Source organism: Cololabis saira, chromosome 1 (assembly GCF_033807715.1).
Source record: "Cololabis saira isolate AMF1-May2022 chromosome 1, fColSai1.1, whole genome shotgun sequence".
Lineage (NCBI taxonomy): Eukaryota > Metazoa > Chordata > Actinopteri > Beloniformes > Belonidae > Cololabis > Cololabis saira.
This window is the reverse complement of record NC_084587.1, coordinates 28,675,722-28,689,951: the sequence shown is the minus strand read 5'-3', so window position 1 is coordinate 28,689,951 and position 14,230 is coordinate 28,675,722. Positions and strand designations below refer to the sequence as shown.

The window sequence follows — 14,230 nt, the reverse complement described above, 5'->3', positions numbered from 1 at the left end:
CTGAGCCCGAGCACCTCTACGTGTGATGACAGGGAAGCAGCAGCTGAAGAACAGGAGCCTTTGATGAATCGTTCATTACAGTCTCAAATATAATCAATGGTGTCGGTTTATATTAAAGAATCTTTTTGCCCAGAAGAAAAAAGAGCGAAGACAACGACCCATAACTATTTTCTTCTCTTGAAAAAACCTGCACCGCGGGGTTTAGGATAAAAAGACGCTGCAGCGCGAGTCGGGATGCAGCGTCTCAGAAGAGGAGGAATACGTGCGAGGCGGGGCTGATCTCTGCAATCTGAAGCGCTCTATAATTGTAAAAAGAATTTCACTTATCACGGGTTCTTTTTGGAACATAACCCCTGCGAAAAACCAGGGATTGCTGTAATTCCACGTTGCGATTTGCGAAACTCGCCTTCTCTTGGCTCATGTTTTTGAACACACACAAACGCCCACCCCGTTTCCTCCCGGTTTCTGCGTGTGGGGAAAAAAAGCCTCACTGTAGCCAGAAATAACGGAGTAACGCACCGTTTGGATGAAAAAGGGTCATTGAATTATATTTATCATCTTAATTTTTTATTATAACGCACAGGCAGCAGTGAATTAGTGCGTTAGGTAGCAGTGCTGCGTGTGAAAATGCGCTGATAGTGATCGGTGATCGATTTGCCTGGCATCGATTCATTTGGTTTCAGAACCGGACAGCTGCTCCAAAGAGCTTCTGAAAGAGCGAAACTAAAGGACGGTGTTAAGAAGTCATCTGGGAAACACCCGTATCTTAGGGTTCTCTCTTAGTTCAAACCTTCTTTGAACCTCTCTTAAATCCTTAAGAGAGGTTGGATCTGGGAAACCCGGCCAAAGTCTGTAACTCAATAATATCTTTAAATTTAATTAATCCTGCATTGATAAAAAGTCCATTGGTGTGTTCTCTTGCCTCCTTTTTATGTATGATCCTTACTGCTCTCTTCTGTAAAATAAACAAAGGCTTGATATTTGTTGTGTATGTATTAGTATGTGTATGTTTTAGTGTTTTATATTTATTTACAATATTTTCTTTAAACATTTTCTTAAACTTGTAGATATAACTGCACATTTTTAGGTCGTTGTCACAACTATTCCATATTTCTCTTTGATGTAATTGATGTACATCTCTTTTTTGTAATATGTTGTAATATTACACAATATATCACTGCCAAAGTAGCGTATATTTCACAGCTGCATGACAGTTCCCCCAAAGAATTACATGTGCCTGGATGTTGTGCAATTTCGTGGAAAAAAAAAAAAGTTTCCCAGATTGAGTTTGATGAAGGTCTCCCTCACTCCACTCGGAAACCATCTACCCAAGTGTCTGCAGCCGTTCAAGCCCCCTATCTGTTCTGACGGAACAGCTGGCTGCTGTTCGCTCCAGTTCAGAGGTGATTTGAGTGTGGTGCTATAGAAAAAGGAAGACAGAAAAGAAAGGAAGAGGCGGAGAAAGAGAGAGAAAGTGAATTCCAGCGAATTAATCAGCATCTGCGCACACGTGTGCGCGGGAGAGGTCCAGTCGAAGGCGTTGAAACCGAGGGAAGGAGAGAGAGAATGAGAGCGGTGGGGGGTGTGGATGGAGCCTGACGCAGTGTGAGAGGCACAAACTGAGCGGAGAGAAACGGAGAAGGAAGGAGACAGCGGCGAGGAGGAGGAAGCTCATCACACAGAGCGCCGTTCTGCATCCAAAAATCTTGACGCGGGGTCGATGTGCTGTGACCGCCGAATCTGTTCCGGTCACAGCTCTCCTCGGAGACCACAGGGAAGGCAGGAGAGAGCAGGGACACATCCCTGACGGACAAAAAGAGACAGGAAAAGAAGAAAAAAAAAAAAAGCCCTCAAACATCAACATACTGCCAGAGGTAACGACCGGAGCGTTGTGTTGAGGAGCGACATCTTCTCCCATGTTGGCATCTGGATCAGGTAAAGTGAAAACCTCCAGTGAACATCAGCAGATTGCGCACAGACCTTTGGTTTAATTTCCCACGCCTTGCCTTGTGATGGAAGGACTATTGCGTAGGCAACTTTGAAATATGCAAGCAGTTCTGCTTTCCCGAATCAATCTAATTTTCAGTTTTTTGTGTGTGTGTTTGTGTCTGTCTGTATACGTGCATAGTCACGATGAATGGAGCGAATTAGCTGGTCACGTATATCCCCAGAAAGATTGTCATATCTTATCTGTCTTATCTTCAAGAGCGTATGTGCATTGATAATGCGGGTGCAAATACATAGATCTAGATTTACACGATCGGCTCTTGCGGAATGTGTGCAGGGGTTCAGCTTCTAAACAACTCACAAGTAAGCAGATTTGACTACAGACCGTCCAGATTTTTATGCTGGGTCTGACATAAGCCATATTCTGATCACATTTAAGCCCCCAACTTGTTATGATTGTAGCCTAGTGTTTGTCCCGGGACAGGCTGCGGTAAGGGAGCCCTCATAACCAGGATTCAACTGAGGCTTGTTCAGCACCCTGGACAGCGACAGCACACGCTCCCTGTTGAAATAGTAGTTCATTTCTATATCCTTGCACGTTTACCATACCTAAAATCTTCAGAAAGACTTCAGTAGGCACAACTTCAATGCATCAATCAGACTAAATACTTCACTCTGCATTCGCAGTTAGTGCTAAAATATGAGAAAATGTAAAAGGAAAAATTAAAGGATCTGGACAGAATAGAAGAAAGAAGAAGCAGCTCATCCGTAATTGCTAATATTTCAATGAAATGTTATTTTTCATTATTTTCAAAGCTACTTCAGACCCCATGGAAGGTATTGTGGAATATTTTTTCTCTCAAGCTATTGTATAGGCTACCTCTTGAAATGTCACTACAAAATGAAAATATGTAGTGTTCCCTTAAAGGAGAAAAAAAAGTTAGCCAGTGGAAAAACATAATGAATGAGAATTCTTCCTTAGAGGGCACAAGGGCTCTGTGACTGGTTTAATGAGCATGGAAATTAAGTGAATCATATGCTGTGGCGTTCACAGTTACCAGACTTCAAATAAATGTAACACCTAAAGGAGACACATTGGCGCCTTTTGCTGCCATCACAAAAACATCAAAAGGGAAATATCCTATGGAAGAATGGCATTCATCTTTCCAGTCAAGTTTCACTTGTAGGAATGAGGAGCAGCAGAGCTCTTAAGGGAGCTCATGATTTTCCCAAAGGTTACTAAACCATTTATATTACAACTTTGACAGAAATATAAAAGCACTACCCAATCAAATGTTAACTGTGCAACCAACCTCCATGCCCGCTAAAAACTGCCTTACTGAGCAGTTCAAACACAGCAGCTGACTGGGTGCATGTGTTACACACAAAGTCACTCAGCCAGTTAAAATTTTGGCTGCCCCACTATCTGTTGTTACGGATGTTGTTGCCATTTTGTCCCACAGGGCATGGACTACTAACAGAGTTTTTCCACTGAGTGACTCCTATTGTTGGCTGAGTGCCAAAAAGAGAGAGAGAGAAAGAGAGTAAAAGATAGAAAGATTTAAAGGAAGGGCGAGAGGGGAAAAGGACCTAACTCTTACCACCATAAATAGGCATGAAGTGGCTCCAGTATAGTGTAACTGCATCAACAACTAATTTTAGGACTTTGGTGTTGAGAAATGATTGATAGCTGGGTTTCAGGGTTGACATCCTGTGCCACATTAATGTCACAGGTTATCTTTTTATTGCTTACTATTTCAATGGTTGCTTATTTTACTTTCCTGCACTACTACTGCAGTATGTTGCAGCAGTGAAATATTAAAGAAATGGACTGTTACAAAATACTTATTTTCCACCAAAGTGGGAGCCTTCCTGATAGGGCTCAAATACAGGGGCATTTTAAACCTTATGATTTTTAAGCACTGAAAATGTCACTCAATAAAAGTGCGTAACATCTCATTGCAAGTGGCCACAGGGTGAAAGCTTTTTGTGCTGCAGCAGCAGAAGTGTCAGTGTCGGTGGGAGTCTTATGGTTACATCTGTAATAAGGGGGGTGGAAACATTTAAAAATCAGTTGTAATGAAAAGTGACAACTTTAGTGGAGAGGAATTGCCAGCATCACCCATAAGGTGATGGGTTTAACATCTGTGCTGTCTTGTCATTGTTGTCTCGTATTGCTTTCAACCTTGACCCAAAGTTGTGAAGACCTTTATTTTCTTTTTCTTTCTTTCCATACCATTTACTGTAACCCCAAGAGAGAGTTATCCATCCTTGGTACAATCTTTGTACCTGGAGGCATCACTGTGGGGCATGTTCTTTAGGAATACTTAAGAAGCGCTGCTGCATAAAGGAAGGCCCTCCTCACTCACCCATCCATTTACAAGATTTTTCACCTCTTTGGCTGCTAGTGTAATGGAGCAACATGTAGCGTGTATCCATCGAAATCTAACGCTATGGTTTTGTGAGTTATTTGTCAAAGCCATCCATATTTCAAAAGAATCTTGCTCTCCATACTAAACATGCTGGTGCACTTCAGTAACTCTTGTCATCATGTTGATTTTTCTTGAAAAAGAGTTGCCCCAGGTGTGCTGGAAAATCTGCATGCATAGTTAACGTGACACCTTTTATTTGGCAGAGTGTGGGTCAAAAGGCATTGTTATACTGTTATTAAGAAATGGTCTTTTAAAAAAAAAATCTGTTTCTTGCATGACAGTTGTATTTCAGCACAAATAAACCAGAGTAATAACTCTAGAGATGCTAGAGTGGTGAAGTATGATGGAACTCCTTGCAAGTGAGAACTGACATGTGCAAATTAATCTCAGAGCATTAAAAGAATGTTTCAAAAAATGTTGTTTCCTGAAGTTTGAATGAAGAGTTTTATGAACAAAGATGATGTAAGTATGCAGGATCTGTTGTCCGTTGTTTTTTTGAACATTAGCATTTTTTTTTTATTTTTTTTTTTTACAGTTTTTACGTTAAAGTGACATGTATGCAACCTTTGCAAAACAGCTAGTGCCTGCCGTAGAAGGAGGGGGTCAGACTGACGTCCTCTTTGCAAATTTGACATATGACACATTATTCAGAGCAGTGAAAGTACTCACACACATTTGCAGCACATATCTGAAAAAAACTAAACAAAACACTTATGATAAGGTAAAAGTGATGTGGAGCCACATGCAGGTAAGACATGTGAATCCACAAGAATACACATATGTGCTACAGACACACACTTTCCAACCCAGGATACACATGCAAGCACATGGATTAATAATGTACCACAGTCCCTGTAGGGGGCTAGTTAGCATTTCAGGAAGATTGCACAAACACCAGGGAACTGTAATTAGGAAATTATTGTTACAAGTTGTAACTCTCTTACACAAAGCCTTGCAAGCACTTACACACTTGCACAAAGAGAAGGCAAGTGTTAGAAAATGGAGGAAGCAGTTAATTGTCATACGATCTTATGTGCTATTATCCTGAGTGATACGTGCCAACATCCTTTGATTATTAGAAAAAAATCTCTGTCATAAGTACATCAAAGATGGGCAGGAATGACAATGACGATGACCCCCCCCCCCCCAAAAAAAAAAAAAAAAAAAGAAAAGTGTTGTAGAACATGGCTTTCAAAACAAATGCCTTTTAAATATTTAAGAGAAACATCTCTTCACAATTAGCGTCTTTATAAAAGATGATTATCTCAGTGAAACATTTTCTGAGAAGTTGTTCATTGTAATTTATTGAGATTCTATACTGGGTTAAAAAGCCTGTGTAGATGTGGGAATGAAATCTTGACATGCTAGAAAATTCATATTCTTATATGCTGAGTTGATACCAACCTTTTAAAGTAGTCCGCCACTGGCGAGTTTCCAGGCACATGTCTATGTTCTGAGTTTTGTGGAAAGATGCCTGAAAACAAGAATCCTTTCGGGTCTCAAGTTAAGTATAAAGGTTCCTGAGAGCCAGCTTCATTAACCTAGCATTCTGTTTCGAAATGATGAGACAACCAAACAGTGACCTCATACCTCTTGTTCATAGCGTGAATGATGAATGAGCTGCTTAATGTTTGCTGACGCATATCTTGCTGTTGCCAGTGTGCCAGAGTTAGAGCTAATCCCAAACTAAACTCTCCAAAAAAAAAAGGTCTTACACTTTCTATTTTTCTCCTTATTACCCTTCCCTAAACACTTTTCCTTTCCTTCCTCTTTATCTTCTCATCCGTCTCCATCTCTGCCTCCATCTTTTCATACCGCCAACCGGCACACACAGTATTAACGCAGGCTGTGTGTGTGTTTTGAGTCAGCTAGTTTGTATGCCGACTGCTTCTATACCACCACTCGCTGGAAATCAAGAAGAAATTGCCATGTGGGTGCTGAGAAAAGGAGAGGAAGATAAAGCGGAGTGGGAAGAGGGAAGGTGAGGAGGATGAGGTGATAGACACTGGAAGAGAGAGAGAGGGGGGGTTGGGGGTAGCGATGCCACAGGGTGAAATGAAAAAAAGGAGGGTAGAGGAGAAATAACAAAAGGGTTGGTAGAGATGGGGCAGGGCTTCAATAGATGTGTTTTCCTCCCATTCTGACCGTCTCCTTTCTTTACCTCTGCCCTCTGTTCTGCAGTCTGTTCTGATTTTGAGTGAGCTGCAGTTTGGAGACCCTGTGGCCTAGCCGAGACTTGAAAACCTCTCTGATGCTCTGTCCTGAGGTGCTCTTCAGGGCTAAGAGGCTAAATCTTTCTGGCATTAACTACTAGAGACTGGACTATTGAAATCGTATTACTTCTTCTTACTGAGCAGCACATCGGCTGTACCTCCATTTCTCTGTTGTTCGAACCCCAAGATACCAGCAGAGGAAAGGGAGCTGGTAGATTGTTTTTTGATTGGTCTATCCTCTCTCTTATCTTTCAGCCCCCCCCCCCCCACCTCTGGTGACAAATTTCTCCAGGGTTTGGACGTCATTTATATAGTCTTCCTTTTCCTTGAAATATCTTGGGCAGCTCTGACAGAGGCGATGATAAAAAGAAAGGATGGGGACCATTCTTTCTGTTATCTTAAAAAGAAGGTTCACTGTAGGCAGAAAGGTAATCCTATCCTGATAAAAATAATAATAATAATAATATTAATAACAACATTATTATTATTATTATTATTATTATTATTATTATTATTATTATTATTATTATTATTATTATTATTAACAACAACCTTTTATTACAAAGCTGACAGATATGGTTCTGTCATAAGAAGGGGGGCTGGAGAACTATACATGCATATTCAAAACTGCAGGTACTTGTTCTTAAGGAAGTTTCCTGTTACAAGTATTCAGTACATGCACAGGTTAGCACTGACGGCAATCTTGGAATATGTGCTTCAAATCAACTGTGCAGATTCACAACAACGTGCTTACACTCTCATGATGACTTTCACGTGTCAAGCAGACCCTGTTACATTTGCACATACTGGAATTTTCTTTAAATTGAAAGAAAATACTCAGAACAACCATGAGAAACTTCCTTCTTTGCAGTTGTATTTCAAACTTTTTACCTCTGTTAAATATCCTCTATCCCCGACCCTCCTTCACAAAAGCGGAATTTATTGAATGTTTAGAATAGAATGGATTTTATTGTCATTATATGATGCCACAGAATTTTTAGATGCAAAGTGAAGACACTTGTGACTTTTACTAGGGCATTTTTGGTTGTCAATTCAACTTATTAAAAAACACATGCTTTTAAGATATATAAATGCAATATGAAATAGGACAGCTGAAATTTGAAGTCTGGATCAATATATGCCGGTACACGCAAGCTCCTCATTAAAGCATATCTCTCATAGCTTCCATCAATATGCTTGACCCTGGGTTCAAACTATAGTTCTTTAGGAGAATGACACACACACACACACACACACACACACACACACACACACACACACACACACACACACACACACACACACACACACACACACACACACACACACACACACACACACACACACACACTTTAATAGAAAATGCATCATGCCACACATACTGTATGCGCAATGCCATCAAAAGACAGTGATCAGATGTTACTATACAGCTTTTATGTTACAAAGCTTATGTTTCCAATAACCGTTGTTTTGGTTAGTAAAAAACTTTGATTTTTCAAAAAAGACCTTGCACACACTTTTTGTACATAAAAGTAGGACTGCATTATCTGGATTGCTTTGCTTTTTAGTAATTAGTTCATATTCTAACTTTTGACCAGCATTTTTATGGTTAGGGAGTCAAAATAACTTTTAACGGCCACTAATCCTTCTCATAACATCGTAGAAGTCCACGATACAGAAATACCAGAAACACTTGTGGACAGTGAAAAACGGCACTTCTCAGCTTTATCCATAATTCCATTTAGGCAAGTTTATGTGTATGATATATTTTATGTACAAGACAGTTCAAAGTGTTTCACAATCAAGCATTTAGAAAAATGCATTAAAAATTAAAGTTTAAAAGCTGAAATTAAAAACAGACAGACAAGTTAAAAAGAATAAAACACATTAGATGCAATAAAAAAAGGTTTCAGTGCATTTTGGGAGATTGCTGAAATGCAGTAAATAAAAAGATTTTTAACCTTGACTTAAAGCAACTGAGAGTTTTAGCAGCCCTGGTGCATTATGGGATTCTTTTCACCCCAGGTGATGAGCATAAAAACTGAATACTGCCTCACCATGTTTGGTTCTGACTCTGGGTACAGAAAGTAGGCGTGACCCTGACGACCTGAGGGTTCTGGTTGGTTCTTAATGGACCAGAACGTCAGAGATGTATTTTGGCCCGAGACCATTCAGAGATTTATAAACCAACAGCAGGATTTAAAAATCTATTCTGTGACAGACAGAAAGCTGGTGTAAAGATCTAAGAACTGGAGTTACATGGTCAACTCTCTTGATCTCAGATTTAGTAAAATAACACACAAAAGCTGGCTGGTAGGAAAAAGAAAAGAGAAAGAGAGAGAGACGGTGTTACAGTTAAGATTAAATGAACCAAAGATCAATGCTTTCTTTTTTAATGCAGAACTTACATTTCTTATATTCTTTTGCTGAGACGTGTTGATTGCCTCCAGTCGTTCAGAACAACGGGCTTCAAATGCACTTTTTCTTTTATGATGAGTCAAACTATGAACCAGAGCTCTTAGTTCCTCCAAGTTTCCATTGGTTTATGCTAAAAACATTTTCTCATTACAGGACTTAACTAGAAAACTCTTTATTTTATAATTATTGTGAAGAATCAAAATGTCCTTCTGGCATGACAGAAACTCCTTTTGTAAACCGGTGCTACATATGAGAAACAGGCATGTACAAATTCGCAATTCATAGTTCTTGTTTTAGGCTGTCAACTCAGGTTTGGTGTCTCCTTGGGGTTTACAGGCTTCCGCTAGTGGAGTTTTTACCTGTCATTGTTTATGTAATAATTGCTTGGGGGTCATGTTCTGGGTCTGGGAAAGCGCCTGGAGATAATTTGTGTTGTAATAGAGGCTATATAAATAAAATTGAAATTGAATTAACAGCAGCTCAAGTTATCTGCGAAGCTCTCAAAAAAATTTCAGCAAATAAAAAAAGTGGAGGAGACGGTTGTACGGTAACTGAAAAAGAGATTGTCCCTTTGTTGCTAAGGTATTAATACAGTCGGATGCATGAATGATGTGTGGAATGTAATCCATGTGAGAGGGGCAGGTAGAGCAGGAACGCTTTGGGCTCTGAGGAACACACAATCGTTGTGGTGTAAATTTGAATTAATGTGCAAACTTTGTATTGTGATACAGCGATCCTGACACGGAACAAAGCCTAAGATTTGCAGTGACATTTGCAAAATGGTGGTGATTTGCAAACTAGTCTATCATGCCATTGAAAGAGGTCATCAGCGGGAAATGTTTAAATGACATTTCTAGAATCAGATATGTGAAATCTCATTGTTTCTCTAGATGCCATTTGTGCTCAGTACATGATTAGTCAACCATGTTACCAGCCGAATAGGTGGCTGTTATAGGTACTTACTTTTAGATTAGGTTTAAAGCAGCACTATGTAACTTTTCCACCTTAATATAATATTTCCAGAGTCATTGTGATGGTACATCAACTTCCAACAGGTTTAATGACACCTGTGTCATGGTCTGAGGGGGTCTGTATCGCCTTCACTGGCACTATGTAACTTTGAGGTGCATGGTAGGAACCCTTCCACACCAAAAAACTACAAATTTTTACGGCTTTGACTGGTTGACGGCATACGTCACTTCCCCCTCCTTACTGATTCGCAGTCGAGACGAAAATGGGCGGGGCGTGGAGCGCAGAGCTCAGGAGAACTGGTGGTGAGCTAAACGCAGAGTTGTTATGGCCGAAGCAGTGAAAAATCAGAAAAAATAAAAGTTTTAACGGAGAAGGCGAAAAAAAGAATGCAGGAGAGTAACAAGCTAAATGCTAAACGTTCACTCGCTGGTGTGAGCTGAAAGAAGAAGAGGGATGTCCGACCGATGGGGATTTATGGGGATAAAACAAGAGACATAATTGTTCAGTGTTGTGCATGAACGCGTTCATTTCTGTGAGAACGTTGAACTGAACGCAACATATTTACAAATAAAGAACTTGAACGTGAACTTGTTCATTCTGCAGATCATGAACTGGAATTTGAACTATTCAGATTATGTGAGTTTCAGCTTCACTGTTTAGGTCCAATTATTATGGAATAATCCTTCTAATTAAAATACTCGACGAGCCCAGTGCAGTCTTTACGAATGAAGGCTGATTTATTGTTCCGCGTAACACCAACGCGCCGTGTACCCTACGCAGTCGATTTAAAGCGGAACCATAATTCAGGCTTGACAGGTGAATAGAGATGTCGTGGATGCAGCGTCAGCGAGCCGTCAGATGATGATCCGCTTATCATTATCTGCGGGAATTTTACACATAATCTCCCAAAGAGTCTGACGGTAGAAATCTAACCTTTCTGTGCAAATTATGTCCACCTACGCTGAGAAAACCAGTCTGAGCGTCTGCCTCGTCAACTTAAAATTTGAAACGTCATGTGGAGTTAAAGCATCTGTCCAGTGGGAGAAAATATCTGCGAGTCCTTAACAATCAAAAAAGTTCCCAGAAAGACCAAGAAGACCCAACAGCCCCGAACGACCCCAGTCCCACTGCTGCACCTTCAGGGGGTAGTTTTGAAAGTCCGTCCCGTCTTATTTCATTCAAAATCAAAACAAATGCACGCAAAGGGGACAGGAGTTTTCCGGCAGTAAGCGCTGGTGCTCATGGGAAATGTAGTGTTCTTTCTGGTAAAGCACTACCGCTTTTGTCCAAAGGAGCCCCCAAACTCAACAAAAGCGGAAAGTTACATTGTGCTGCTTTAAGCAGCAGAACTACCAGGCTGTTATGGTTAGGAAACATTAATGGACGGAAAATACAGCTTTTAAAAACCCTGAACATTTCTCACCAAGTGTGGGAATGTAGAGTAGGGCAATACCAGCTATCTTGTTTAAGATTATACTGCATATGACTATCATTGGTCAAATACAGACTCTTTTCGTGAAGTGGCATGATTTTGTTCTTGTTATTGGGGTGAGGTTTTTTTTCTTTTTCAGCCCCACAAGCAGTAATTTCTTCAGAGCTCTAGGAGTGCAATTTAAATGAAAGCTGCAAGCAGCGATGAACGGGCCCTCGCACCCTTGTGCACGTTCAGGCGTGCTGCAGTAGAAGCGCTTGTATGACTTGCATGTAGATTCTTCAGGCCTGGACATTTAGCGGATGACACCACCCACGACTCTCTATATCAAACCATTCAAAAGTTATAGCAGAAAAAAGGGATTATCAAATATTGACCAATCAGATGAAGGGGCGGGACTAATTCCGGCCAATGAAGGTCAAGTACTCAATATCGAGTTGGATGACACCACCCATGAGTCTTTATGTCATACCATTCAAAGGTTATGCCAGAAAAAAGGGACTCAAATATCGACCAATCAGAAGAAGGGGGGGCGCGCTTTTTGGCATCTATCGTCGCCACGGTAATGCTTTTGACTGAGAAAAGTAATGCGCATCGTCGCAGGATCGAGACGCACATTTTGATGTATAACACACCTGGGTGCACGTTACGGTTCGGGCGAACAAGCGGCCGAAGAAATGGCATAAATTGCGCCAAAATTACACGATTAATTCAAAATGTCCGACTTCCTGTTCAGGTTCGGCCATGGTGCCAAGAGACTTTTCTTTAAGATGCGACATGATACAGGTGTGTACCGATTTTCGTGCATGTTCGTCAAACCGTATTGTGGGGCTTGAGGCACAAATTTTTCTAGGGGGCGCTGTTGAGCCATTAGGCCACGCCCATTAATGCAAACCATTAAATATCAATTTTTTTTTGGGGGGGGGGCAAAAAGGCTCTCATTTCGTCGGAAAAAAAAATAAAAACGAGAAAAAAGAAAAATTCCTACAGATACAATAGTAATCGCACTGTCAGTGCTCAGGCCCTTATTAGTGCAATAATGTTTGAGTCATGAGTAGACAGACTTATAGAAAAGGATGATGTATCTTGCATGCTCAAACAAGATGCACATGGCCAAGGTAGATTATAACAACATTGAAGGAGGAGGGAAGGCTTTTACTCCATCAATTTTAACAGAGTCACATGGATATCTGTTCACAAGAAAACAGAAAACAAGAAAATTACAATTTCCTAAGAACATCTGCCCAAAACTGGTTGAATCTATGTAAGAAACTAAGCACTTATTGGTTATTTGATAAATTATTTGATGAGCAGGAGACACAACATGTGCTTCCTCTGATCTTAATGTTGTAAGTTGAAGCCTGGGGCTGCAGATATTTACTGCAGCTTGTTTATTAGGGCCCATTTCACTGATGTTTCTTTTCATTTTACAACATACAAGCTTTGTAAAACCAGCCATCTGGTAATCACAACATGTACTAAACCACACGAGCCCTATTTCAATTATCACTGAATAACACCAGGGGAAAATGTCAGCCTGTTTGACTTATGCGTGTTCAGAGTGTATACATGTATGTGGACTGATTTATGTTCATTATGAGGTAGACGAGTGTGTGAGCGAGAAGCCAATTGTTTGAAACAGGTCAGAAGTCATATGTGCATCTTCATGTCATGTCCGTGTGGGTGTAGAGACCACAGATGTGTCTGTGTGGGCAGACATTTCTATTGTATGTGTGTGTCTGTGATTCAAAATGTCTGTGTTGAGACAATCTCTCCTTTAATTTCCCAGAGCGCTGTGTATTTTATCAAGTTTTTGTAGCTATCCTGCAGACAAACTGAAGTGTACTGTCTGTGTGAGTGAATGAGTGTGTGTGTGTGTGTGTGTGTTTGTGTGTGTGTGTGAGTGTGTGTGTGTGTGTGTGTGTGTGTATGTGTGTGTGTGTGTGTGTGTGTGTGTGTGTGTGTATGTATGTGTGTGTGTGTGTGTGTGTGTGTGTGTGTGTGTGTGTGTGTGTGTGTGTGTGTGTGTGTGTGTGTGTAAAAGCAGTATTGGGTGTATTGGATGGTCCTCAAGCTTTTTTACTCTGATTTGATTCAAAGAGCTACAAATGTTTGCAGTTTAATTTCAAGTTGCCCGAAATGGTTAAAAAATGCTGTCCACACACTGCAAAAACTCATTTGAGGTAAAAAAGCCTTGTTTCAAGAAAAGGAGTCCTACTTTTAGTTGCTAGTATTTTCTTAGTTTTAAGAATTACAGTCAAGAATACTTTTTCTTGCTCTACTAAAGAAAAAAAATGTTTGGAAGGGCAATTTGACTAGATTTAGGAATGTCAGGCTTATTATTGAGAGGAGCTGTTTTTGCTGCACAGACCATCTGGGGCAGCAGCCAATAATTAAGGATTCAGTAAATCTTCCCTTTATTCAGATTGTTGGACTGATGGTTTATAAAACATCAGACAATGAGAACTAGAGAAAGTATATTGACTAAAAGTGAATTTCCAGGATAATGAAAGTCTGTATAATAAAACAGAGAAAAGCAGTAGAATCCAATGATAATAATTCAATGGAAGAATATGCTGCAATTAACTTCTTATAAACCCTCTTGCTTATTAATTGACTGTTTTAATGCAGCTTCTAAATAGCCAACATTAGATAGATAAAATATCAGATTAATCATTTTGTTAATCAATTATAAATAATTAAAACAAAAAAGTCAAAGCACATCTTGTCAAACTGTTGGACACTGTTGTCAAGTGGTTGTTTGGTGATTATTTTTTCCCCTGCCATTCTAATGTAGGTTTAGTGATGTGCTTCAG

The 14,230-nt window shown here is 40.1% G+C and overlaps 1 protein-coding gene across 1 annotated transcript in view; it reads left to right on the top strand.

Moving 5' to 3' along the window:
* The first annotated feature begins 1,640 nt into the window (after positions 1–1,640).
* The window catches only part of elfn1b (extracellular leucine-rich repeat and fibronectin type III domain containing 1b), a 186,942-nt gene continuing 174,352 nt past the window's right edge, over positions 1,641–14,230 (top strand). The window contains exon 1 of the mRNA XM_061720115.1: positions 1,641–1,935. The gene's annotated coding sequence lies outside the window, so the exon portion shown is untranslated. The remainder of the gene's footprint in view (positions 1,936–14,230) is intronic.